This window comes from Panthera onca, chromosome B3 (assembly GCF_046562875.1).
Source record: "Panthera onca isolate mPanOnc1 chromosome B3, mPanOnc1 haplotype 2, whole genome shotgun sequence".
Taxonomy (NCBI): domain Eukaryota; kingdom Metazoa; phylum Chordata; class Mammalia; order Carnivora; family Felidae; genus Panthera; species Panthera onca.
Window position 1 is genome coordinate 2,168,287 of NC_138344.1, and position 27,807 is coordinate 2,196,093.

At 55.6% G+C, this 27,807-nt stretch overlaps 1 pseudogene across 1 annotated transcript; it reads left to right on the top strand.

Moving 5' to 3' along the window:
• The first annotated feature begins 2,228 nt into the window (after positions 1–2,228).
• On the top strand, positions 2,229–27,540 carry LOC132668602 (pro-interleukin-16 pseudogene; annotated as a pseudogene). Its single transcript, XR_013555940.2, has 2 exons — positions 2,229–2,848; positions 27,029–27,540. The product of XR_013555940.2 is annotated as a pro-interleukin-16 pseudogene (transcript).
• Positions 27,541–27,807: the final 267 nt, after the last annotated feature.

Here is a 27,807-nt window from a genome sequence, read left to right on the forward strand (position 1 = left end):
CAGCAAGGAACAGAACGGGGGCTCCTTGCCAGGCCCCCAACACACGGCCCTCGAGCCCCAGACCTCCCCCCACTTGGGCAGAGACTTTCATCTCCCTTCGGATAGGACGACAACCGTTCTTTTATCATCGCACGCTCTTCCCGGACCTGTGAGTTGACGGGATAAATGTTGTGCTTTGATAAATGTTGGGCTTTGCTGCCTGTGGTCGAAGGCAAGCTTTTGGCCTCGAGGAAACACACAAAATAAGAACACACTCAAACGTGTTGGTCTCCTGTTGCCGCTGTAAGAAATCACCACGGAGGTAGTGGCTTAAAACAACACAAGCGTGATCTTGTCCTTCTTGGGGTCAGGCGTGCGAAAGCGTCTCACCGGAGCTGAGGCCAAAGTGCGGGCGGGGCTGCGTTTCCATCTGGAGACGGGAGGGGAGGCCCCATCGCCTTCCTTCTCCAGCTTCCGGAGGCCACCCGTGTCCGTGGCTCGTGGCCCCTTCCTCTGTCATCACAGCCGGGGATGCAAGTTCGTGGGCTCGGACCCCCTCTTCTGCCTCCCCTGTGATTTCCTGGCGCCCACCTGGATAATCTGGGACGATCCCTTGATCTTAACGTCCGCTGATTAGCAAGGTCTGTTCTGTCTGCAGCCTTAACTCCCCCCTCATGTCCTAATACGACATACCTGCCCAGAGATTCCCGATACGGGCCTCGGACCTTTTCGTAGCGGCCCAGATCCCGCCTACCACACCAAATAAAAATCCCTTTGTCAAAGGCTGAATTCCTATGATCAAAAGCCATGACTTCCGAAATGATCGTCCTTGCTGTCGACTTAACCAAATCTACTTAGGAGTTCTAAAGCCAGTGACTTAACTGAAAAAAAAAAAAAATTCTTTTCGATTAAAATTTTTTTTTTCTATCATCCTCTAGATGGTATGAATGCAAAGCTATTTCCACTGCCTACATTGTGGGGAAATCACCACGGACATTGGCAAGTTCATAGAGGAAAACACCCTCAATTCGACTCCCCGAATTTAATCTTCCTTCAAGTATATACATCCTACCGATCACTCTGCAATTTGTAACCAATTTGTTCCCTTGGTAACGTGGTGCAGACGTCTTTCCATGACAGCGCGCCGTACTTATCACACCGTTTTGATTTACGCAAAGCGTTCCGTGTTTACGTGGCCCCGTCTCTCATCGTTGTCACAGAGGGTCCCGCTAGGATGAAGGCCAGGGTTCTGGCCCCTATGCTGCTGGCGGCCAAGCTGAGGGTCCTGCGGTTTCGCGGCCCCGGGCGGTCGCTCGGTTATTCAGAGCAAGATAGGCCTGGTGGTGGCCGAGTGCCAGTTCTGGATCCCAACCCCCAGCCCAGGATGGGGATGACTCTCAGGGAGCTGTTCCCGCTCTAGGTGCTGATAGCAAAGGTTTTTCTGTCAACTTTGCAGCACGGGCCTGAGAAACGGTTTTTTCGGGTGTGCGGGGCGTGCGTGTCTGCAGAGGGACCGCAGTGACCCGGAGGTGGTTCGAGCAGAGTGATGCTCGCTCAGCAGGCTTTGATTCTTCAAGATCCTGAGTGGTGGTGGCACTGACTCCGGTCTAGTGGGGGCTCCTGGCAGGGGTGGGTCACCCCGGGACCTGACCACGGTCTGTGCCACTTGCTTCTTGGTGAGGTTTTCTCTCTGTCGGATGGAACAGGGCTGCCTTTCGGTCCTGTCATCCATTGCGGCGTCTCCAAAACGGTCACATTCTCCCCCAGTTTCCAGCTCTGACTCTTTGCCTACTTATTGTATATTCTTTTGGTCTTTTCGGTGGGGGAATCCAAGGATTTATATAACCCAGCAATCAAGTTGGTCACTTAAAATAATAGTACATCTTGTCCAAGTCTAAAAATAAAATCTCCTGGTATGAGAAGACAAGCGGGGGGAATTGGGTACAGTCGGCGGAACAGATTTTACAGCCCGCTCAGCCGGGGCTCGCGCCCACTTTTCTTTTATCCCTGCTTGTCCCGGCATGGGCGGGAGTCAGAGCGCCTTCTGTTTGTCCTGATTAAAGTCAGCCTCCACCTTCCCCGGAGCCCAACTGCCCTTCTGGGGACACAGGCTGCATTCACCAGCAGCCGCTCTGCCCCAGCCCTTTGCAGATTTTATGAAAGGCGTTTTCACTTGGATTAAACAGGCGCTGTGTTTGTGTGTGGTGTGTGTGAAGGAGAAAATGAATCACTTCAACTTTGGGCAGAGATTTTAGGTGTTGTGTTTGTCCCTTGCAATTACATAAACACACCAGAACTCATTAAAAACAACAACAAAAAAAAAAAGTCCGGGGGGGAGGGGAGCTTGTAGTGGGGAGCAGTCTAGCCCTTGGGATGATCTAAACAGTTTAGCACATTTTCCATACGTTCGACCTCAGAGAGGGTTGTGTTCAGTCCTCTCCCAGCAGAGTCTGAGTCCAAAGGAAAGTTTGAGGTTTTACATTTCTGTTTGTGGTACAGGAAAAGGCTTATGATCTGAGGGCTCGATCCAGTGAAATAACATCGCCTTCATGCACAGTTGCTTCGCAAGAAGGGCAGGGGTGGGAAGCAACCGTTCTGAGACGCTCAAGATTTGCTGGCAGCTGGAAAGGGCTTCTCTCCCTCCCTCCCTGCCGGGGGGGAGAAACAGCTCTAACGAGGACTTACTTCGTACTTCCAACTCCTGTTCAAATACTCCCCGCCCAGAAGCTGCCGGTGATCCCCGGGGCTTGTCGAGTGAGCTGAGCGGCTGGGGCTCTCGGGCTCCCGGGGACTTTTCCCGGCTCAGCCTCCTCCTCGAAGCCCCGCGGCATGAGTTTGCAGAAGAGAATCTTCCCCCGCAGGGAGACCGGTAAGTGCCGCTTCTTCTCAGGGGGTCGCGGGGAGCTGGATACGGAGGGGTTGACTCTCCTGACATCCTCAGGGAGGGGTCCGCTGAGCATGATTTTGGTTACGCCGTATTGTGTGTGTGTGTGTGTGTGTGTGTGTGTGTGTGCGCGCGCGCGTGCACGTGTGTGGAGCAGGACACATCCCCGTCTGTCCGCGTTGTCTTTGCAGAGCCGGCTGGATGCTCAGTGGTCTGCTGGGCAGAGAGGAGAGGGGCGAGGGTATCGCAGCGCCCCCGCCCCCCCAGGAGAGAAGAGGGAGCCCTGACTGGTGCCCTCACTTCCTCTGTGAGCGTTGCTGGCAACCCTCAGGGAGCAGGGGCATCCGAGCAGTCCGGGTCCCCACCCGCTGAGCTCTGGTCCTAGCAGGAAACAGAACAGAAGGGGGAGCTCCTGGGTGTCTCCGGGGAACCGGAGCAGGGGCCCCTCTGAGTCTTGCAGGGCTGGGCGCGGGGAGGGGAGAGGTGAGGCTGGGAGGGGCCTGAGCGCCCTGGCCGGACTCCCTGCCTTGCTGCAGGTATAGATCCGATAGATGGTTTCTTTGACCACCTCCGTTTGCTCTGGAAACGTGAATAAACAGGCACCAGGGGAAAGGATTTGAACCCCTCTGCTCAACTTTTAAAGTCAACACTGGCAAAACTTCAGTTCTGTTGTAACTTTGGCATCGGAGAGTAAACACATGGTTTTCTTTAAAAAGGGGAATGAGGCAAGTCAAAGGCACACTCTGACTGTTCCGGCTCCAGGAAGATATGGAAGATACGGCTGGAGCCCTGGGCCCCCTTGGTGAGGTTTCACTCAAGCGTCGCTGGGGTCTGAAGAAAGGCAGTGGCACGTAGGGACCAAGAGCCGGGCTGTGGGGTCCAGCCACCTGGGGTGAGGTCTTGGCGCTGAGGTGAACAGGCTAGTTGACTTGGGGCAGGGTGTGTAACCTCTCCAAGGCTCGGTTTCCTCCCCTGCGAAACGAGGGCTATGGGTTCCTACCTCACAGGACTACAGAAGCAATAAAGGAGATAACGCCTGCGAAATGGCCCGAGCATCATATGCGTGATGCCCGGAACACGGGAGCGTCTGCATGCAGGCTCCTGCCCTGTGGTGACACGGGAGCCCTCACAGAGCACCCAGGGCTTGGGGATAAAGGGAGCGCTCGAGGGCCAGGTCGCCATGCCTTCCCTCTCTTACAGCAAGTGGGCCGAGCCCTCAGAATGTCTGCCTTTGGCTGTGGACCATAAGGATGCACTTACTGGGGAGTCTTCAAGAGCTGGGCTTGACTTGGTATTCAGTAGGTGCTCACAATTTGGTGAAACCATTTTATTTCTGGGGACGTCTTGCCACTTCCTGCATCGCCTTGTTTGGTTGGGTGTCCCGGTAAGAAAACAGAGATTTGTGTAGGAAGGTCATTGGGGAGTGTGCTTGGGGACACCACCTGTGAGGGGTAAGGGAGGCAGAACTGGCCAGAAGGAAAGCTGGGGGGAAGGCATGGTGATCCACCGGATCCCATGGGTTCTGTACTCCCGTGATGACCCATCATTGCCTCCGGGCCGCTCTACGGCCGGGGTACGACCTTGGACGAGGCGGCTGTCTTTAGCAAAGGGTAGTTCTTGGAGAGAGACTCAGCTATGACCATCACGGGGGTGGCCCTTCTTCAGCTGTAGGAAGGAGTGCCTTGGTGCTGGGTCTGGGTGCTTCTCTGGGGCACAGCCTACAACATCACTTCATAGTGATGATTAGGGGCTCCTGGGTGGCTCGGTCGGTTGAGCGTCCAGCTTCAGCTCAGGTCATGAATTCGCAGTTCATGAGTTTGAGCCCCGCCTCGGGCTCTGTGCTGACAGCTCGGAGCCTGGAGCCTGCTTCCGATTCTGTCTCTCCCTCACTCTCTGCCCCTCCCCTGCTCACTCTCTGTCTTTCTCTCTCTGAAAAAGAAATGTTAAAAAAACAAAAAATAGTGATGATTAAGTCCCCTTTTCTCTTGAGTTCCGCTGGGGATTAAATGCATCAGGCTCTGTCCAGTTAAACCCTTACACTGTAGCGTGACCCGGGAAAGCCCCTTCCCATGGTGTGGTCGCTTGTCCCCGTCTAGACGGTGGAGGGACTGACGGAGCAGCGTCGGCCTCGAGGAAGACTCCCAGCTGTGCCGTTTCACACGTGCACGTCCTGAGCATGTGACCTCGTGGCCGCTTCGATCCCCAACGGTAGGTCACGTGACGTCCTCCCCAGGCGCCTCGACGACTCTTGCTGGAAATGGAGCCACAATTCCCCGGGGGCCCTCGGGACTCCCCGTGGCCAGCAAGAGGGCTGGGCCTTCGAGACGCAGAGGGCAGCTCCGCGTAGGGCTGGAGCGTGGGGAGCGGGGGTCTGCGCTCCTTCTCCCCCGCAAGCTGGTGTTTCTCCCGAGGAAACAGTAGACCCACGTGAAGGGGCACCATCCTCCTTTGGTGGTTAAGAGCTGCATGGGGCTGCCCAGGACAACGCGGATGTACTGGGTCTGTTTTATCGCCCGCCTCGCCCCACCACCCGTTTTCTACTTATTTTTCAATCCGCAAAGAATGAAGTCACTTTCTCGAACACTTGGAACTCATTTTCAGCCATTTATTTAGAGCATTCTAGGCACCGGGCTGGGCTCCGGGGACGGAGTGGGACATGCAAGATGGACGGCACAGGTGTGTAAATCTGACATGGGGTGCCGGGCGTCTTGGGTGCTCTGACGGGGAACTGACCTAGTGGGTGGGTCGGGGGGCTCCCCTGAGGCGGGGCTGTTCGAGCCGAGCTCTGAATGGGGGGCAGTTACGTGGGGGCAGGGGGAAGCAAGCTGTAGGTAAAGGGAACAGAACCTCGGAGGGCAGAGATGAGGGAGGAGAACTGTCTCAAATCTCACCAGCTAATGAGCCACTGTAAGCATTAAAAAAAAAATTTTCGGGGCGCCTGGGTGGCTCAGTTGGTTAAGCGTCCGACTTGGGCTCAGGTCACGATCTCGCGGTCCGTGAGTTCGAGCCCCGCGTCGGGCTCTGTGCTGACGGCTCAGAGCCTGGAGCCTGCTTCCGATTCTGTGTCTCCCTCTCTCTCTGACCCTCCCCCGTTCATGCTCTGTCTCTCTCTGTCTCCAAAATAAATAAACATTAAAAAAAAAAAATTTTTTTTTTAAATTTTTCTTTTTTAAATTTTAGAGAGAGGGAGAGAGTGCGCGTGAGTTGGCGGGGGCAGAAGGAGAGAGAACGAGAATGTCTAGCAGGCTCTACGCTCAGCGCGGGGGCGGGGGGCTGACACGGGACTCCACCCACGACCCCGGAGTCACGACCTGAGCTGAAACCAAGAGTCAGACGCTCAGCCGACTGAGCCACCAGGCGCCCCCGTGAGCGTCTTCAGTGTACCTCCGCCCGTCTGTGCTCTTTGCAGGGTTTAAGAAAACTGCTCAAGGGGACTTGTTAGCTCAGGAAATAACAAGCTTTTGCTGGAGGGCAAGGCCTCGAGACCCTCCTCTGTGAGCATCAGACAGTCACCACGTTCCCCACACCTGGTGGCCGGCCAGGTGTGCAGCCGGGAACATCTGTGTGACACCAGCCTCTCTCCCGCTCCCCCCCCCCCCGCCCCCGCCCACCCCCGAGCAGCCCTCAGCACCTGGCACCCACTCCTTTGACCTTGCACAGCCCGGGAGGCAAACACGGTTGTCTTTACTTTGCAGGAGAACAGAAGTGAGGCCCCGGGGGTGGGGGGCTTGTCCCCGCAGTGAGCGGCAAGGCAGAGTTGAACCCGGGCAGGTCTGTTTCATCCAAGAGCCCGAGGTTTTCGATGCTGCACTGTGGCTGAGCAAGACCAAGGGTGACACGTGCGCATGATTCCACTTGACCGTGGGGCTTGTCGGTTCCCGCAAGGGGAGCAGAACCCCCACCTGAGGGCCTCAGAAACCCACATCAGATGGCGGTGCCACGACGGATTTAACCATCCCCCAAATTACTGATTCTCTAGCCTGCTTTCCACTGTATTTCTTCCAAAGCAGGATGATGAGACCTGTTCAAACGTATAGAAAAGTGGAAAGAATTGTGCTCAATGAGCATACCCCGCTTTTAAATTCCACAAGTGACATTTTACTCTATTTGCCTTAACGCATGTCCGTCCATCCCTCCATCTGTCTGTCCGTCCACACACCCATCTTACTTTTTGGATGCATTTCCAAATAAGTTTCTTTTATGTTTATTTATTTTTGAGAGAGAGAGACAGAGCATAAGTGGGGGGAGGGGCAGAGAGAGAAGGAGACAGAACCCAAAGCAGGCTCCAGGCTCTGAGCTGTCAGCACAGAGCCCTGCGTGGGGCTTGAACTCACGAACCTTAAGATCGTGACCTGAGCTGAAACCGAGAGTCAGCTGCTTAACCGACTGAGCCACCCAGGTGCCCCTTGAGCAACTTTTTTTTTTTAGTGTTTATTTATTTTTGAGAGACAGAGAGAGACAGAGCACAAGCAGGGGAAGGGCAGAGAGAGGGAGACACAGACTCCGAAGCGGGCTCCAGGCTCCGAGCCGTCGGCACAGAGCCCGACGCGGGGCTTGAACCCACGATCCGTGAGATCAGGACCTGAGCCCAAGTCGGACGCTTAACCCACTGAGCCACCCGGGCGCGCCATTGTTTCCAAATAAGTTTTAGGCATCACGACCCTTCACTTCTAAACACTTCAGCACGTACGTAAATTAATCTGAACGCAGTATTTGTTTATTCTCCTCTGAGGTAAAACGTACGTACGCTGAAATGTGCGTACAGGAAGTGCACCCTTGAATTAATTTTGAGAAATGGACACACCTGTGCGAGGCCGACTCTCAGCACGAGACACATCCACCCCAGAAAGCAGGAAGCTCCCCCCCCCCCCAGCCCCTTCTCAGTTGGGTTCCGCTTTTACCAATAATCTATCGTGTGTTGCTAAATTTAACGGTGCCTGCTTCGTCCTGCCCCGGCCCTCGGGTCCTTCCCCTTGCGGATGGTGCTGGGGCACTGAGGTGGCCTGGGGTGGGGGAAGGCAGTGATGCTCTTTGCTGAACCAGCACCCCCCATCAGGCGGTGAGCACGTTTCTTCTTTAAGTCTTTTTTAAGAAAATATTTATCGTCACCTTAGCTAATGTATGGCGTGTGCCGTGTGCTCTTGGCTTCGGGACTGGGTTCCCGTGACTCATCGCTTACACACGACCCCCAGTGCTCATCCCAACAGGCGCCCTCCTCGGTGCCCATCACCCGTTTCCCCCTCCCCCCCCCCCCCACCGACCCCCAGTTTGTTCTCTGTATTCAAGAGTCTCTTATGGTTTGCCTCCCTCTCTGTTCGAAACTATTTTTTCCCCTTCCCTCCCCCCATGAAATGAAAACCCTTTCACTAAGGGGAAGGCTGTAGCTCAGAAGGGGAGTGGCTTACCCAAGTTGCACAGCCGGTTAGCATCAGCCCAGCCTGGTAAGAACCAGCCCCGGACTCCTGGGCCAGTGCTCGTTCAGTGCCCACTCTGGCCTCCCGAGCCTGGAGCGTGCACGCGCGTAGCTGGGCGTGCATCTGGTTCCGTGCTTCTGTCTCTGTCCGAGTTCTATCTGAGCGTATGCGTCTGCCCACAAAGACCCCTCTCTCCCTCTCTCCTCCCTGCCCTTTTCTTCCTCTGTCTCTCCCTCTCCTCCCCCTTTCTTCTCACAGCTGTTGGGCAGTTGCTTGGGGGACTGTAAGGGCTACAGAGAGGCGTAAGACTCAGTCCACAGCACGGAGAAGCTCATGCTTACTGGATGGGACGTGCAGGAGTGAGTCGGCGTGGAGGGCTTTGGGAGAACGGGAGGACAGCTCCCGTTCCGGTGAGCTGGGAGGGGTGTCCGGGAGGGCTTCCTGGAGGAGGTGACTCTGAGCCAAACCTTGAAAACCCTACAAGAGCTGGCCAGGAGGCCGGCGCCTGCGAGTTGGAAAGGGCAGCGTGTGCGTGCGCGGAGGTGCGGAGGTGGGAGAAAGCAGCGGCCTCTGGAGGAACATCAGGCACGGGGGAGAGAGCCAGTGACCTTGGGCAGGGATTTGAAATTTTTGCGTATTGAGTCAGTCGTGTCATGACGATAACAAATTAAGAGAAGAAAGTGGGGATTTCTTCATCTTCACAGACGTTGCTTTCTGGTGCCAGGCAGGACGGGGCACTCGTCAGATAGCTGTGCGGGCAGAAAGACGAAAGCGGGGAGCGGCCCCCCTCGCTCCACTGGGGGAGGGGACAGCCATCCTGCCTGGGGGACCTCTGGCATCCTGTCAGAGAGGGACAAGACAGGGACTCGGCTGCTCCCACACCCTTGTAAGAGGCGACACCCCGAAGCGGACACAGAACACGCTGGTCCTGCCCAAGCCCTGCTGAGTGGACACGGTTGACCCCGGGGGCCCCGTGTGTCCTTCATTAATACCTGGCCTTCTTTTGCGGCCAGGTGGAGAGGAGACACGCGGTGCCAACAGTCCTAATCTGGGCCTTGGAAGCGCAGCTCGCCAGCCTGACCACTCCCTCCTGCTCTGGCGTTAACCCTTTCTAAGCCCGTCCCGTCCCGTCCCGTCCCGGGCTGACCCGTGGGGCAGGGATTTCCAGGTCACTCAGACACACGCGGCCTGGACTTCGTTGTCAGATACCCTTGGGTTTAGATCCTGGCTCTGAGCCTTGGGAAAGTGGTTTTACCACCGCGCGTCCTCACTGTCCCTGCCCCGGGCGGGAAAACAGGGGCAACCAGCGGCCCCCGCCCTCCGGGCCGACCACGGAGCCGGATTCCGTGCTGACAGCGCTTGGCACGGCGTGTGCGCGCAGCGAGGGTGCCGCGCACGGGGTCTCGTCGTGCTGGTCAAGGCCGCGTCTCTGCGCGCTCTTTTCTCACGGGCTGTGGCCGTGGCTGGAAGCACGTGCCCCCCGCGGGTCCAACCCAAAGGGTTATCAGAGCTCCGGGAAATGAACTCTCTTCCCTTGGAGGGCCCCACGGGGTCCCGGTCTGTGCCCTTCAAGGAGCTGGGACCGAGAGTGTCACTAGGTTTCTGAAGTTCCCTTTAAATCTGTACCTAATCAGATTCATCTGATTAAGAAAACGTCTGTGCGAGCTCTGCGTAGGCTCTAAAGCACAAACAAATGTGGGAGCTCATTACATGGCATTAGTCACTTATTTATTCGTTCGGTTGTGGGTTGATTCATTCGGTAAATGTTTATTGAGACCTTCTGGGCCAGGCATGTCCCAGAGCCGGAGACCCTGCTGTGAACAAGAGTGACGATTTCTGTTCGGGGCGCTTATGCTCTGGAGGGGACACGCTCTGTGCAGTTTTTCTGTTAACTGGAAGCTGCCTTAGGGGCGCCTGGGTGGCTCAGTCGGTTGAGCGTCCGACTTGGGCTCAGGTCATGATCTCTTTGCTCAGAACTTTGTAAGAACTGGCACATCTCCGGCAGCACAGTCGGAGGGGTCCGAGGGCCAAAGCCAGCCCGCGGCCGAGTGGGCCAGTCCCCGGGGAGGGGACTCCTCACCCTTCCAGGACCATGTGCCTGGCCAGGGGCAGGAAGCCTGCTTCAGGGCCCACGGTCTCCGCTCCTGGACCCTGGGGTTGAATTTTGGGGTTTGCAAATAACTACCAAAACGTGGAGGCTGGGAGGGAGAGGTCCCATCCGGGGAAGTCAAGAGGACCACTCGTGTGGGATCCCCGGGCCTGGGGATCCCCGGTCGGTCCTCAGGTAGCGACCCCAAGCAGGGAGCAGGAGAAGGAGTTCCTAACTGAGAAGCCCCAAGGCTGGCGACGTGGGTCTGGGGGTTTTCGACACGTGGGTGGCCGGCACGCTGGCGGGACTGGCCCTGATCACACAGCGTGTCCGCGGTGCGCGGAGCGAAGGTACCTCCTGGGGGGCTGGGCGGGTAACAGGAAATCCGGTGCTCGCCAGGGTCTACCAGCTGCCTGCAGGTGCCGGCCGGTCTTTCCGTGGCTGGAAACGGGGACGGGTGCGTGTGTGCGCGCGAAAGCGTGTACGCGTGTCAGCGTGTGCGTGTGCAGGTGTCCGGGGGCGATCCCACGGAGGTGAACTTTGGGTCTGGTGCTCAGGGGAGACTGAAACACACATGAGTGATGGGAGGCGCACGCGCGGGGTGTCTGAGGGGGGCTTCCTCTCCCGTCGCCCCACCGCTCAGGGACTCTGCGCCCTGAGCCCTCAGTCCCGTGGGGCAGATGGGCGAACGAAAGCCGAGCTGCGACCAAGATCCCGTCGTGAGGCCTCGGGGGCTCCCCGGCCTGCTCCCCCCTCCCTTCCCACGGGCACGCGGTGAGCCGGCCCACGGGGTGTCAGGCCACGGAGGGAAGCCCATCCTTTGCCTGGAGGGGGCCTGGGGGGCACAGGCGACATGCTGTTTCCACCTTGAGGTGCAAAGCACCCTGGGTCAGTAAGGGTCTGGGCGCGATGTCCCCTGTGCTTCGGAACGAATTTGCTTTCTGATAGTCAAGGAAGGTGGGCCATCTGATAGGAGGGGAAGGCAGGAGCTGGATTCAGGCCTGGTGTAGGAAGAAAGCTGTGGGGTCTGCGAAGGGTGAAGCGACCTCCAGAGGCCGGGGGGACTCCATCGGTCCCAGCCTTGCTGCCGGATTGAGACAGTCCCAGAATCTGGACCCTGGAGGCTGGACCCGAGCCCCGGCTGCGCTGTCCCCCCTCCCACCCACCCCTAAGGAAAGGCGAGAGTCTGTGCCTGCTGATCGAGGCCTACATTTTCTGCTCTTGAGAATTTCCTCCGCGGCCCTCCAGACTCAGCCCTGCGACGCAGGACGGTCCCCCACACCCACTGACAAAGACAGCTTTGTCTCCAGTGCGTCTCCTTGTGACCGTGGGCCTGGCTGCCGGGCAGTGGCTGGACCTCTGCAGCCCCACATGGAATTGCAGGGGCCTCCTACGGGTGCCCACAGCCTCGTTAGAGCCCCCAGGAAGCCCTGAAGGGCTTGTTGGTGGGCGCTTGGAGCGCATTCCGTTTTTCAGAAGACAGGGCCCCACAGAAGCCCCAGCCCGGCACATGCCAAGCGTTCACGAGGCTGTGCTTAGGGGACACGTGTGGGAAGCTCTTCAGGGGGCAGATGGGCTGAATGCCACCCTTAGATTAAGCTCTCCAAGGGGACATGCGGGGGCCGGGGGGGAAGCACCCCGGTCACAAGGCAATCATCCTGACGGGGGAAACAGAGGCACCTTGTCCCTGTTTGCTGGGGCCCTTGACGCGCTCCTATAAGTCATGTCCTTGGCTAATACTCCAACTCGAACCACCTGGGGGGCTTGCCGAAACAGAGGGCCAGGCCCCGCCTGCCCAGGTCCTGAGTCAGGAGCCTCAGAAACTGCATTTCTACGGGCGCCTGGGCGGCTCAGTCGGTTAAATGTCCGATTTCGGCTCAGGTCGTGATCTCCTGCTTCACGGGTTCGAGCCCCGCGTCGGGCTCTGTGCTGACGCCTCGCAGCATGGAGCCCGCTTCGGATTCTGTGTCTCCCTCTCTCTCTCTCTGCCCCTACCCCACTCACATTGTCTGTCTGTCCGTCTGTCTGTCTCTCTCAAAGGTAAATAAACAGTTAAAAGAAAGGAAACTGCATTTCTAGCAGATGGTGCTAACATCGTTGGCTTGGGGGCCAGACTCTGAGAACCGCTGGGCTGCCTCAGCTCCTGAGAGCCAGTTTTTACTCTAGGGACAGAGAGGCAGTGTGGTGCCGTAGAAAGAGCGTGGGCTTTGGTGCTGGGCGGATCGGGATTAGACTCCAGGCTGGGTGACCGCAGGGAAGTTGCCGGACTCTGGCGAGCCAGGGATGGGCTATGACCCAAGGTCACCAGGTCTGCGCATGGCAGGTGCTCAACGAATTTTTGTGCAGTGATTTTTAAGACGGGTATGATAACATCGGCTGGACTGGTGGCAGGTCGTGGGAGCCGACGTTTGCGTAAAGCTAGCAACGTGTCAGGCCCGAGGAGGCCTGCTGGGGGTCGGGGGTTCTGGGCGGGGCCGCCCCCTCCCGGTGTTCCCCGCAGCCCAGCAGATGGTGGCCTTTGTTCCGGGGCTCAGCTTCCCAGCGCTGGCAGCCTCCCTTTCGGACCAAGGCTTTTCACGGGGAGAAATCAGATGGCTCAGGTCGGGAGTCTCTAAGCAAACCCGCGCCAGGCTGGACGCGTTCGCCCTGAGTCACCTGTCCAGAGCAGGTGGCGAGGGCAGCGTCTGACTCAGAGCATCCCAGCCGGCGGCGGGGCCCGGGATGAGACCCGCAGAGCGGCCTCTGGGTGAGGACGGAGGTCTGTTTCCCATCCTCCGCCGGCTCTGACCCAGGCTGGGGCCCCAGGCTGTCCCGGGGAAATGGTGCCTTCACCTCTGCCGGGGAGCCGGAGAGAAAACTGAGGGAGGTGGCTGCCCTGGGCACCGCGTGCAGGGAGGTAGGTGGGCCCAGGTGAGTGACGGTCCCTCCGCCGGCCGCTCTGACCGGGAGGCTGGCCCCTCTGACGGGCGTGGGGGAGGGTCTTGGTTGCTGGAACTTGACGTCATCTTTGGAAGCTGTGCTGGGGTGGAGACAGGAGCAGAAGCCAGAAGAATCTTAGGGTGGGAGTCGTGAGCCACCACGGGGCGCAGTGAGTGAGGAGGAAGCCGCGTCGGAGCTTGTGGGGAGGGGACGGGCGGGTGACCTCCTGCGTCTGCTGTGCATGTCCCGCGTCCCTGGGGCTTCTGGTTCTGGGACATCCGACCGGCGGCCGAGACCCCACCCTCGGCGCGGGACACGGGGACACCAGGGGAGGCCTCCCGGCTGCCGGCCAGCTTCCTCCTCCCCAGGTGCATGGGAGCCGACGGGTGTCTCTGACCTTGACCGGGGTGGGGAGGGCAGCGTCTCTGCGTGTCAGACACGCCGGTGTCGTGGGCGGGCTCCCACCACTAATTCCCCACCTTGCTTGGGTCCCAGGGTGGGCGACCCTTCGGCTGAGGAACGTGCTTGTCTCTGCCGGAGAATGCGGTCCCCGCAGATGCCCTGGCGCTCTGTGGACACAGGGAGGCGTCCCCCCTCCTTCTCGTTCCCGGCGGAGCCCCTCAAAGGCGGCACCTTTGTCCCTGGAGCCCAGCTCCGGGCCAGCCCGGGGAGCCGCTGTCCGTGGGCTCCTGCCCTTCCTCTTGGCGCCCGGGAAGGAGAGGAGAGGTCCACTCTTCTCCTCCGTTCGCCCTCTCGTCCTGCTTGTCCTGTGGTTAGGTGGCCGTCAGCATTTACGACCGCCGTGGAGGACCCCTCCTACCCTCCGCACCTGACAAGGACAGGAGCTGGCGGGGGTGGGGGAGCAGGTGCCCCCTGCTGTCTGTTGGCTTATTCAGCCCCAGTGGCGCTCATCGGTGATACTCAGTCTGCCGGGCGCTTCCTGCCCCAGGCGCCGCCTTAAAGCCTTTGCACGTGGCATCTTGTATGAGCCTCTCGGCAACCCCCCCCCCCCCACCCTTCGGTCGTGTGTCCCCAGAACAGAGAGGTGAGGCCACTTGCCCAGGATCTCCCGTCTAGAAAGGGGCAGTCCGGATCCTCACCCCAGCCCGACTCCCACATCTACACTCGTCATTGCTACACGGCTCGGCAAATGTCTGCATTTCCTAATCGCCAAGATTTATCTTTCCTGGGTAGACGGTTGGGTTATAATTGCCGAGAGCAGGTGTTTGCTGGCTCTTTCCATGCATGGGAACCTTTCCGGAATGGAAATCTTTCCTGAGAACTCATTACAAACCGTCAAAAGCAGAATTGCTCAGGCGGGGGGCGGGGGGCAGGGGTGTGGGACCCGTCCTTTGCCAGCCTCCCCCATCCCTTTCTGGGGGGCCAGCAGTGGCCCCAGCGTTTGGGGGTGAGGCGGGGAGGGTGCGCTCAGAAAGGAAGTCCACTCACCAGCCGGATGGGGTCCTTGCTCCCAATTGACTCTTCAGTTTCATCAGCCAGAATTGGCAGTTCGGTCCCTTCACTCCCAGCTCACGCCCCCAGGCTCCAGGGCCACCAAGAGATCTGCTCTGATGGGAAGACAGGAGGGTCTTTTAAATCTTTCTGCCTCTGTACATGTTGTTCTCTGGACGTGAAGTGCTTTCTCTGGAACCTCCTGCCTTCCTTTCTCCGGGTGGAAAACCCTCATCTGGCTTTCCAGCCTCAGCTCACGGGCTGATTCCTCGGGGAGGCCATTTATCAAGTCACTTCAGACTGTGGCCCTTGATTGAAACCCGTATGATTAAACTCCCCACGCTGGGAATATTCTCCGTTCACACGTCCGTCTTCTCTAACGGGCCGTAAAAGATCGTGTCTTCCCCCTCGACACCCATCAGTGCCTGGCACACGGTGAATCTCCGGGAACTACCTGTGGCCCGAATAAGTGAATACCAACATCACCGCAGCCTTAACTGTAACAACAGTAGCTGGCATTGGCACTGTCCCCGTGGGCCGGTGACAGATTTTCACACGGAAGACGTTTTTTTTTTTTGGATCCCGAGACCCAGATCGGTGCGGAGAGGACCACGCTCGCGTACACGGGCACAGAAATATCCAGTGAGGGTATGATAGTTCTGAGAGCTTCGAGTGTGGTCAAGAAGGCAGCCAGCAATAGGAATTTATTTCAAGTTCTCTTGGCTTCCAGCTGGAAGAAGGACAAGTGTACATCGGTCCCGTACGCTAGGCAAGGTTGCCCACGTGTGGTGGCAACGCTGAGGGGCCCTGCAGCCAAGACTGCGGAGCAGAGAAGGGGCCAAGCAGGACTCGTGGGCTGCCGGGAGCCGCTCTGCCGGCCACCCGTGGAGATGCTGGAGGACAGGGTGCACACGGGTGTGGAGCTCGGGGCTGGGCACCCCAGGGGCTGGGCCCACCCCGGGCGGGGATCTGCGCAGGAGCTGTCCTCGCTGCGGGGGGACAGCCAACGCCGGGGCGCGCTCCCTGTGGCCCACCGCAGCAGGTGAGGCGAGGCTAGAGCCCCTTCTTCTTTCTTCCCCTTGGAAGACACAGGGGATTTGAGGGTCCATCCCAGCTCCTGAATCGGAGGAAGGACAGGCAGGTGTGGTGACATGGGAGCCTCAGGGGCCCAGAAGAACGGAACTAAGCAAGAAATCAAAGCAAGCACCCCCCGTAGGAAGCGGCTGGGGGAGATCCGGGAACACTTCAGACGCCCCATCGTCTTCTGTGTTATCTCTTTTGTGCTTTATCGCACCGTAGTAAGGGTGGTGTTTCACGAAACTCTTGCCTTAGATACATGTATTTATGTACATAATATATTTACGTTTATCCACCTTTGCATACAGACACATCTTACGTGTGTTTACATGGTACATATCATGTAAAATGTAAACTCTTACGGTGAGAGAAGATTTACAGAGCTTCGAGAAACAGTGGGTGGGATTTGGAAGGGAGATGTTTAGGGAGAGCGTCCTAAGCCGCAAATGTTCCCGATGTTGCCTTCCAACCCGGTGGCCTTGTCCCCCTCGCCCGAGGCGGGGACCCCGGACTAAGTCGGCTACGGGTTCACGTCTTTCTGTTCTTGCCTTTTCTTACATGGGTCAGGAGATCTGGAGCAGCAGAGAGGCTGGGGGGTGGGCAGGCCCCCGGCCCCCGTGCCTTCGCTCGCTCTCTGAGTGTGCGCGGTAGCCAGTTCCAGCCCCTGGAGCAGGGGGCCCCCCTCCCCAGGCGCGTCCTGGGCTACGCGCCTCGCACCCCCTGTGCAAAGAGGAAACGCAGATAATACGACTGTGTGTGCCCGTGTGCGTGTGCGTGTGTGTGCCCGCTCACGTGTGTGTTGAGAGAAAGAGAAATAATGAAAGGCTCCGTGACCACGTAGAGCTGTGGGCGGTTTTGCATCTCTCTGCCTCTCCTGCCTGGAGATGGCTGGTGTCAATCTCACGCCGTTGCAGTCGGTTCCCCTGGAAGGGGCCTCGGCTGTTCACTCACGGGCGTGTTTTGAGCATCCTTCTTGATCCAGATCTTCTGGCAAGTAGGTCGGACTCTGGGTTCGTTCATTTAAAATGTTTGCGTTGTTCCTGTCTTTTATCTTTCTCCCTTCTTAGATCGAAACTAAGTAAGGTGCACCCATTTATTACTGATTTACCGTATTGCCGCTTTGTGTTTTAGTTTTTTACAAAATTGGGTTTTGATAAAAATGTTATGGTCAGTAAAATGCACGGTGACCGGTTTTCCACCATCCCCCAGCCTGTTCTTCAGAGACCATCCCTGATGACAGTTTGGTGAGGACTCTGAATTTTTCTATTGCCGAACACACGCATGTACACACACACACACACACACACACGCTGTGTAGCACAGAAAGATCTACCTCATTCTTCTCCACACCTGCAGAGTACTCTGTGTCTCTTCACACTCACCCACAACAGAACACAAATAGGCACGGACAACCCACCAGACTTGTGCCAGGGCTGGGGTTGCTAAGCGTTTCCCATCAGAGGTTGTCCAGGAGAAGTTACTGCACAGAGTCTATGAGGCTCTATGTGGATATATACATCTCCGAAGTTCCAAAGAGAGACTGCGGATTCTTTGGAAATGTGTGCACCACGTTGAAAACACTGAGTCACGTCACACATGGGCTCACAAAATAAACCTCAGTAAATTCCAACGAATCAAAAATGTCCAGGACATATCCTGTGGCCAGGATGCAATTAAACTGGAATTTTCTAATCAAAAAATGATAAGAGGAACAAGGCCAAATCTTGGGAATTCGACCATAAGAAATTAACAATGACCACAGCGACCTTCAGAAGAAACTGGAAGTCACACCTGCAATTATAGACCATTTAAAAAAATGACAATTAGAGCGCCATATTTCAAAATTCGTGGGGTTGTGGCTCCAGAGGTATTCAGAAGAGAATTTCTAGCTTTAAATAATAATGATGATGATGCCACTAACGGCAATGACAAATAGTCAATAAATTGTATTAAGGGATTTACATCCAGTATTTTATTATTTTGTTTTATTTACTTTATTTTATTTTATTATTTTGTTTATTTTATTTTATTTTATTTATTTTATTTTGTTTTATTTATTTTAATTAATTAATTAATTAATTTATTTTATTTGATTTTATTTATTTTTTATTTTATTATTTTGTTTTATTTATTTGATTTGATTTCATTTCTTTGATTTTATTTTATTATTTTGTTTTATTTATTTGATTTGATTTTATTTATTTTATTTGATTTTATTATTTTGTTCTATGTATTTTATTTTATTTATTTTATTTTATTTTATTATTTTGTTTTATTTATTTGATTTGATTTCATTTCTTTGATTTTATTTTATTATTTTGTTTTATTTATTTTATTTGATTTTATTTATTTTATTTGATTTTATTTATTTTATCTAATGTATTTTATTTTATTTTATTATTTTGTTTTATTTATTTTATTCCATTTTATTTATTTTATTTTTATTTTATTTTGTTTATTTATTTCCTTTTACTTATTTTATTTTATATTATTTTATTTATTTTATTTTTACATGTGAGATCTTGCCAGTTATGAGATAAATATGTAAGATTCATAACTTACATATAAGTAACCATTTTACAAATGGTTCCGTTCAAAAAAAGAAACAAAAGGGCTGGGGAACAAACGTAATCAGAGACATTTAGAACCTATATAAAGAAGAATATAACATTTGTTTGAAGGTTTGAAAAGAAAATCTGAGCAAATATTTAAAAAAAAAAAAAAGACAAAATAATTAAGAACGGTTCTTGGTCCTCCCTAAATTTGTCTGTAAATCCAAGGCAATCTTCATAAAAACTTCAAGCAGACATTTTAGAACCTGAGGGAATCATTGTGAGGTTCCCCAGAACTGCTTGTTGACAAAAATCAGCCATAAATTTCAATTTTGTTCCTCCAAATAGGAACCTTTATTTTTCTGGTTTTAAGTCTGATACATGATGGCTGTAAAAGGAAATAGGCCCTAGGAAATTAGTTAAGTACAAAGGAAAGGCTGTCTGTATATCCCATCCCCCAGCACTTTATGCACCTTCCAAAACAAAAAAGTTATTAACAGTTCAGTGTTCACTAATCCAAGTCCATTTCTGTAAATAAACCTAGTCTCGAGGACTATTTTACGGTGTTTCTTTACATCGGAACATATGGCGGACCTCTTTCCACGTCCACATATGGAGATTTGTCGTAGCCATCTTACTGGGTGGGAATGTTCTGGAAAGTGTCTAACACGGTCTCTCACTCATGGACTTTTAGGTTGTTTCCACTGTTTTACTGTTTTTGATTGATTTGGGTTTTTTTTTTTTTTTTTGTCCATACTCTATGTCAGGCATTAAGCTAGGTAGTACCTCTTGGAGGTATTTTCTTTGGGGCTCTGGGCAGTTAGCATGGTCGTCTCTGCTCAGCGGGCCATCGGCTAAGCTGCAAAGACGTTGAACACCGGGCTTGAGGCTGCACAGGTGAGCGGCACACTGGGTGTGCAAACTAAGGTGGCCTGCGGGTCCCAGCCCTCAGCTGGTACATTTGTGCTCCTGCCTGTCCCTCTGGCCAATGACAAACACCATCATGTGTGGCTTTGTGCCGCTGGCTACCCGCTTCAGGTGCAACAGCATTTCCTGGGTGTGTCCCTGTTTGAAGCCCTGTTCCAGGCACCTGGATTTGATGGGGAGTAGACCTTAGCCAATCCCATCCAAAGAGTGACCGGTGGATGTGCCTTTCTTGAATGTATCTAGATCCTTCTTGAGATAAATTATATCTTTACCACGTTACAGGGAGTGAACACTGAGAGGGAAAGTCCTGTCTTGCTTTGTCCTTTGTCTTAGAGGCCTGGGTCTTGGGGAGGGCATCTTGATAACCCCACTTGTGCCCACACATGGATGAATGAGATGGCCTTCCAGGCTGCTGGAAGGTGAAGGGCTTCTCTCGGGTCTTACACATGTTCTAGGCTCTTCCAGCAAAGCAGGTTCCAGAATATCTGTGTGGGGGTGGGGGGAGAACCTGCTGTGAGCTCCATGTCACTATGATGTTAGTCAGCTACATGGGGTCCTTTATTCTGTGGTCCTAGGTGAGATGTTTTCCATGGTATTAGTCAAGGTTCTCCAGAGCAACAGAACCAATGGGTGGGTGGGTGGATGGATGGATGGATGAATGGATAGATAATGGAAGGAAGGATAGATGGATGGGTGGATGGATGGATGGATGCATGGATAGGTGGATGGATGGATGGACAGACAGAGGGATGGATGGACAGATGGATGGATGGATGATGGAAGGATGGATGGATGAATGGATAGATGATGGAAGGATGGATGGATGAATGGATAGATGATGGAAGGATAGATGGAAGGAATGACGGATGGATGGATGGATGGATAGGTGGATAGATGGATGCATGGATAGGTGGATGGATGGATGAACAGATGGATGGATGGATGGACGGATGGATGGATGGATGGATAGATGATGGAAGGATGGCTGGAAGGAAGGATGGATGGATGCATGCATGCATGGATAGGTGGATGGATGGACGGACAGATGGATGGATGGATGGACGGATAGATGGACGGACAGATGGATGGATGGATAGGTAAAGGGATGGATGGATGGATGGATGGATGGATGGTTGGATGGATGGATGGATGGATGGAAGGATGGATGGAAGGAAGGAAGGATGGATAGATGGATGGATGGATAGAAGGACAGATGGAAGGAAGGAAGGAAGGAAGGAAGGAAGGAAGGATGGATGGACGGCTGGAAGGACTGATGGATGGATGGATAGGTGGATGGATGGACGGCTGGAAGGACTGATGGATGGATGGATGGATGATTGAATGGATGGATGGATGGGTGGAGAGATAGATAGATAGATAGATAGATAGATAGATAGATAGATAGTTGATACAGAGAGATAGATGAGAAAGATAGATTAAGAAAAAGATGTATTCTGAGGGGTTGGCCCGCATGATTATGGAGACTGAGAAGTCCCACGATCTGCTACCTACAAGCTGGAGGCCCAGGAGAGCCGGGGGTGTAGTCCAGTCCAAGCCCACAGCCCCTGAGAACCGGGCAGCCAGTGGTGTAAGCCCTGGTCTGAGTCCAAAGGCTCAAGAACCAGAAGTATGGATGTCCCATGTCCGAGGAGAAGAGGGACGTCCGAGGTCCTGTAGAGCAACATTGCCTTCCTCTGCCTTTTGTTCCCTTCAGGCCCCTGAGGAGCTGGATGACGCCCACCTGTTTTACTCTGTCTCTGATTCAAATGCTCATCTCTTCTGGAAACACCCTCACAGACACACCCACAAATAATGTTTTACCAGCTGCAGGGGCGTCCCTAACCCCGCTTGGGCTGACACATAAAGTTCACCAGCATACATTTGGCCTTGGACTGGCGTAGGGAAGCTTGGTTGGAAGGGACCTTCGAGATGCTCACCTACCACTCATTCATTCACCGAACGTGCCGATGCCTCCACCCGGCCAGCCCCAGCAGGTGACAGTGGCGGGGGTGAACGAGCACAGGGGTAGAACCTGCTCATGCCACCGGCTGGGAAACGGGCCCAGAGGTGCCTTGCTGTCGGTCCAGTCCCATGCCCTCCCCGCGCCCCCCACACCCACAACGGGTCCCAGCCACAGGCCGGAAAGAGAAGGACCATAAATGTCTCCTCCCCGCCCCCCCCCCCCCCCCATCTTATCTCTGAGTCATTCTTCAATTCAAGACAGAAAATACCCCCCGGGCCAGAGTGACCACACTTTAAAAATTGCCTTTGATAGAAGACACTGTCGGGGAATTCAGAAATTCGAAACACATTTAGTCAGCTAGTTCCCCTTTCTCCATATGGTGATTTACCCTCACAAAGGCCACCAGTGAATTCAGTGTATTTTATCCAGATGGAGAGACTGTGGCCTTTCGTCCAGTAAGTTAGCTGTGCCCAGCGTAGTGACAGACGCGTCATGCTTTTTCAACAAGTGTTTGCTGAATGGAACAAACGGGAAGGAAGGGAGGGAGGGAGGGAGGGAGGGAGGGAAGGAGGGCTGACCCTGCTCCCCAGCACCGTCTAGAAGTTTTTCAAACTCCTTTAAAGGAGGAACTAGCCATTTCTTTGCACGTTGGCTCTAACCTTTTGGCTTTGCTCTTTTCAAGAAACACATTTTTTAAATGTTTATTTATTTTTGAGAGAGAGAGAGAGAGAGAGAGAGAGAGACATAGAATCTGAAGCAGGATCCAGGCTCCAAGCTGTCAGCACAGAGCCCGGTGCGGGGCTCGAACTCACAGACCGTGAGATCATGACCTGAGCCGAAGTCGGACGCTCGACAGACTGAGCCACCCAGGCGCCCCTGGCTTTGCACTTTCTATAGGGATGACGGTGCAGCCGCTGTTGGCCGAAGGGCCGCTGAGAACGTGATGCTGTGTCAGTCCTTACCCTGCCTGGGGGCACCCTGCCTGTGGGGGGGGGGGGGGTTCTGTGGAAGATGTAAGGGAGGAGCGAGTGCCATCACGGTTGAGAGGGAAAGGCCTTCAGGGAGCGGGAGAGCCCTTTCCTGGGGCAAAGCCAGATCCTCTGGGTTCTTCTGCCGGAAGTGAAAGCAGCTGGTCCCATTAGCATAGCCATGCTGGAAACCTCTGCGCTTCCCCAGGAAGCCTCTGGAAGAGACTCCTAACGTCGTCTTACGGAGGACTCACTAGGGGCAGAGAAAACCCCACAAGAGCCCGGCAAGTGCTCCCGGAGCCTGGGGCCAAATCAGAGAGAGCACGTCCGTCCATCCTGGAAGAACTCTGGACGGGCTGCTTGCACCGGGGAAGGCACGGGCTTGTCCCCGAGCTCTGCCGACATTTGGTCCCATTGGGAGCAGTAGCTGGTCCCCGTGTCCTGAGCACAGTTACCGAGGCTAAGAGGAACCATGTGACCACAGCACTGTGTTTCCAATTATTCTCTCTCCCTTCTTTCTCCCTCGGTCCCTCGCTGCCAGGCCTAGGGGGAAGGCAGTCTCCCACAGAAGCCCAATTCTGGCCGCTTCACTACAACCCTTTGCGATGATTCCCTCCGTGTTTTACATTTTCCATAAAAACAAAGCTCGTTTTGAAAACCGTCTGTGCTCCGGACCAAAGGGCTCCCCCCGCTTGCCCCCAGCACATCGCCAGCCTCCCATCCCATGGCCACGGCCACCTCCCACGAGAGCGAAGGCTGCAGAGGGTCACGGTTCCCTCTGGAAAAGTTTATTTTTAAAAACTGACGGTGCTCATGTGTCACTCCTGCAAATGGTCCGCCGGGCCCAGCACAGTGTCCACCGAGGAGTCTGAGCCGTCTGCTCTCCTCAATCCCACAGGCAGCCAGCTTTTCCACCCGGTGAGTGAAACACACAGCCTTTCACCTGGTCCCGAAGTCCCTAGATGTCTGTCCTTGAAAGTGCACAGCGGGTGAGCTTATGGCGGGTTGGGGGAGAATGTGGACGGGAAGAGAATTGGGTTTGCAACCTAAGAATCCATGAGGGTGGTGACAAAGCTCGGTGGGAAAAAAGTGCACAGGCTTTTATGCCAGAGCCCGGCGCCGGAGGGGAGAGTTTCGGTTTGACTGCGGATGACTGGCTCCTCTCCTAGGCTTGGGGTGGGATAAAAGATGTTTGGAGAAGCCTCTTGGTCCCTGGATGTCACTGCTTTCCTTTTAGTCTCAGAGAGAAGAACAACCATTCCAGGAGGAGTTTTTTTCTTTTAGGCAAAAAGGGAAGTCTATTCGTTTGTGTAAGTAAACAGATAGGATAGCATCAGGCACGGCTGGATCCAGGTGCCCATAGTATATCATTTGAATTCTTCCCTCTTGCTCACTCTTGCTCTTTCTCTCTGTCCGCCTTCCTTCCTCTCTTCTTGTCCCCCAACCTCTGTGAGTTCTGGACTTTCTGTGTTGGCTCAACTCTCGGCAGCTCTACTCACGCAGTGGCCCTCAGTAACTCCGTGTTTATACCCTCCCTGTTTAGTACCAGTGCAAGTCCAGAAGGCCCTTTAACACAAAGCTTTGATTATCTTCCGGCCTTTCAAAAGCCTGATGGACCAGGGCTGCCTATGAGAAACACGCACACACACACACACACACACATGCAAAACCTCCTCCTCCATGAGGCCCAGGTCGATTGTGGGGAGTCCTAATCAAGCCAAACAAAATGCAAAGGAGTTTGGTCCTAAGGATATAAATACTTACCGCAAGGTTTGCATTGCGAGTTGCTAGTTCTGGGAAGTCGCACTGACAGAATGGAAGGAGCTCCTGTTTCGGGGGCCGGTGGCCGGAAGGAGAGCATCTTCCATTGGGACTCGAAAGGTGCCGTCTGGAAGTAAAGGTGGGTAAAGAGAAGGGGGAAAAAACCCCACTAAGCAGCTTGAATTCTCTGCATCCTTCAGCCAACAGATCTGAGCGTTGAGCTTCTGGTTCCAGTAATTCCCTCGCGAAACGAAGCAGGTTCCAGGCCAGCAGACTGTGCCCTCTGGCCCCGGGTTCGTGGCTTTGGGCCACATCGGTTGCAGAACGGATACAGCGAGAGTTCCAGCGGTTTCAGGGGAAGGAAGCAGACTGTGGGCTGGGGGCTCGCAGGGAGGTGAGTGTTAGGACAGAAAGTGCAGAGAGGGAAACGTCTGTTCAGGAAGATAAGAAGGGGTAATATTCCACCGCCACCGTGGTGCCGAGGATAACCGGGGACCCTCACAAATCTGTTAGGATAGTAGGTCTCGCGTTGAGGGTCCTCACCTGAGCAAAAGACAGAGGAAGAAAAAGAGAGGCTGTGGGTCGACAGGCGGTTTTTCAAAGGCAGAAACGACCTGGCTGTGTTCGCACGCTGCTGCTGGAGACCCGGCACGGAGGAGACATCGGGTGACCTGCCCGTGACAGTCCCACTGCCTGGTTTCAGTCCTGCTCCCACCGAGTCCTAGCTGCGTGATCTTGGGAGAGCGACTTAACCCCTCTGTGCGTCAGTTACCCGTGTTATAAAACAAGGCTGTCGATGGAGCCTACGGTAGGTTTTGTGAGGACCAGCAAGTAAAGCGGTCGGGACCGTGCCTGGTAGGTCACCGGCGCTGAACACGTGTTAGCTGTTGTGATTTTCTTGTTTCTGTCCCTCCACCCGCTGCGGGAGGGGGGTCCAGAGAACGGACGGCGGGCCAGCCTCCCGAGGCGGGCGGAGGTCCCGCTGCCGAGGGCGTGTAGGCGGTGGATGGACGGGGGCAGAGGCATTTGTAGGCGGTAGAAAGTCGTGGGCATCGCTCACTGGCAGCTTCTACGTTTCCGTGAAATGGCGACCTTATCTGTTCGTGACAGGGAGTGAGGGACTCTAGTCATTGTTGACGAGGTACCATCAGGCTGACTCTGGAAACGGCCGGGGCCGGGGGTCTGGGGGGCGGCCGCACGTGTCTCACAGCCCCGGGCTGCTCAGGAGAGGGGGTGTCCCCTGCAGGGCTCGGGATGCTGCGGCCAGGATGGGGGTCAGCAACGGTCTGGCTCTGAGGTCTCTCTATTGCTTAAAATAGAAGGATCCGTGGGTCGCCTGGAGGGGGGGGCTCAGTCGGTTGAGCCTCCGACTTCGGCTCAGGTCACGATCTCGCGGTTCGTGGGTTCGAGCCCCGCGTCGGGCTCTGTGCCGACAGCTCGCCGCCTGGAGCCTGCTTCAGATTCTGGGTCTCCCTCTCTCTCTGACCCTCCCCTGCTCACACTCTCTCTCTCTCCCAAAAATAAATAAAGATTAAAAAAAAAAAAGAAATATCTATTGGAGGGGCGCCTGGGGGCTCAGTCAGTTAAGCGTCTGACTTTGGCTCAGGTCATGATCTCCTGGTTCATGGGTTCGAGCCCCGTGTCGGGCTCTGTGCTGACAGCCGGGAGCCTGGAGCCTGCTTCGGATTCTGTGTCTCCTTCTCTCTCTGCCCCTCCCCCGCTCATGCTCTGTCTTTCAATAATAAATAAATGTTGAACAAAAAAGAAAGAAAGAAGGACGCAGAGCGCAGGGCTTTGAGATCCTGGCACGAGGGTGCGAGACGGAATGCGCCCGTGTTGGGTTGACCTATACTCCAGCCTCCAGAGCAATCTTCCCCGGATGCATTCTTCCGTCCGCTTTAATTTGCTTCTGTGGGTTGCTGGAGATGGCTGGTGAATAACTCGGTACAATTAAAAGGCTAATACAGAAAACAGTCCATTTGTGCCAGCCGGGTGTCGGACAACAGCCTTCTTTGAAGAGCGACCCCTCTGCGGGGGCTCTGAAAGGCTTGTATTCAGCGAAAGGTTGCGCGGTCTCCGCTTTTCCTTGCTGGATGCTGGCTGTGCGCGAACAGCGGGGGCACAGCATGCTGCCCTGGCGACAGCTCCGCTCTGTGGCTTGGACCCGAGTCGGGACCTGTTCGGATGGATGGACCCCTTTGGCCACCTGCCTCCCGGAAACTGAAGCCCGTGGGAGGCGCCTCCTTGGCCAAGCTGAGCCGGGACGGGCCGAGACAGACGTGTTGACCGATGGCGCAAAAGAAGCCCGTGCCTGGTGCGTCAGGCTGTGAGGTGGGGGGCGGGGGGGGGGGGCGCTGACGGAGCTGGAGCCCTGGCGGGGGAAGGGCACGTTGGTTTGCCAGGTGCCCGCTGCCTGCGAGGCCCCGACCCTTCCCTCGCGCCGCCTTCTTTGACGCTCACGTCGACCGTGGCGGGTCGGCCCCGGACGGCGCTCCCCACGGGGTCCCGGGCTCTGCGTCTGGGAAGGGGGCGCCCAAGGCAGCAGCACTCAGCAGACTGGGTTCCTGGATCTGGGCTTTCTCCGGAGGTGCTGCGGGACTCACCGGGGGCAGAGAGAGGGGACGGGCAGCGGCACCCCCACCCCGTCCCGCGGCCCGCTCTGTAGACCCGAGCCCCTGCCGAGTTGTCGGACGTGCAGATGTCACAACGCACGGGCCTCCGTCATCTCCAAGACCGTCCGTGGCCCCGCTTCTTCCGCCAGTGGCTTGGGGGCTGCGTTTCCCCTCTGGTGCCTCAGTTTCCCCACCTTCAGAGTGAGGGTGTGGATGCGAGAAGCCCTGGTCTCCACGGTCCTGGGAATGGAGGGCGTGGTAAGCACGCGGGGTCACGGGGCCCCCACCCGGCCGGCCACGTGGACAGGCCAGAGCCACGGTCTGCCCTGCTTCACGGGCACGGCGCCCACGGCTCCGTACCAGGGCCCTCGTCTGGCCCCGCTTGTCACGGGCAAGTCACACGGCCTCTTTCCGCTTCCTCTTTCCTCCAGGGCGCGACAAAGCGGTGGCCAAGCCCAGCCCGGCCAGCGCCCGCCAGCCGAGGGCCGCGGGCCAGGAGAAAACGAAGGGCAGCGCCGCGGCCTCTCTGAGGATGGACCCGCACGGCCGCGCTGGCAGGAGCAGGAAGTCCACAAAACTGCGGTCTGTCTCCCGCTCCCTGATGCTCTGTCACGCTAAGACCAGCGACGACGGCTCGAGCCCCGACGAGAAGTACCCCGATCCCTTTGAGATGCCCCTGGGCCAGGGCAGGGAGCGGATCTTCCACTCGTCGGTGCAGCTGGCAGACACATCGGAGGCCGGGCCCGGCAGCCTTCCTGATCTAACGCCGGCCTCGGAGGCGGCTCAGCTCCACGCCGCTGGGAGCGATCGAGGCAAGAGCTGTAGGAGGATGTTGTTCCTGAAGGTAGGCCCGGGACCCGCGGGGCCGGAAGGCTCTGTGGTTGGCTTTGGGTGCTCCGAATTAAAGCCTGTGAGCCAGGGCTCACTGGAACGAGAACGATGAGTGTGGCAGCGAATCGGGCTCAGTTAACCTTCTCACTTGAGCGATGGGGGGAGACACTGTGTCAGGGGGCGGTAACGGAGCCCGGGTCCCTGCTGGAAATCGCAAAGCGCGTGGTCAGTGCACTTGGAAAGGTTCCTCCCTGTCTCCGGCGTGTGCTGGGGGGCTCCCGTCACCCCCAGTAGAGAACCTGACGGGGACTGACTCCCAGGGCCAGGGCAGAGGAGACCTGGGTCACACAGGGCAGGGAGGAGAGGGTCAGTGCGCTCG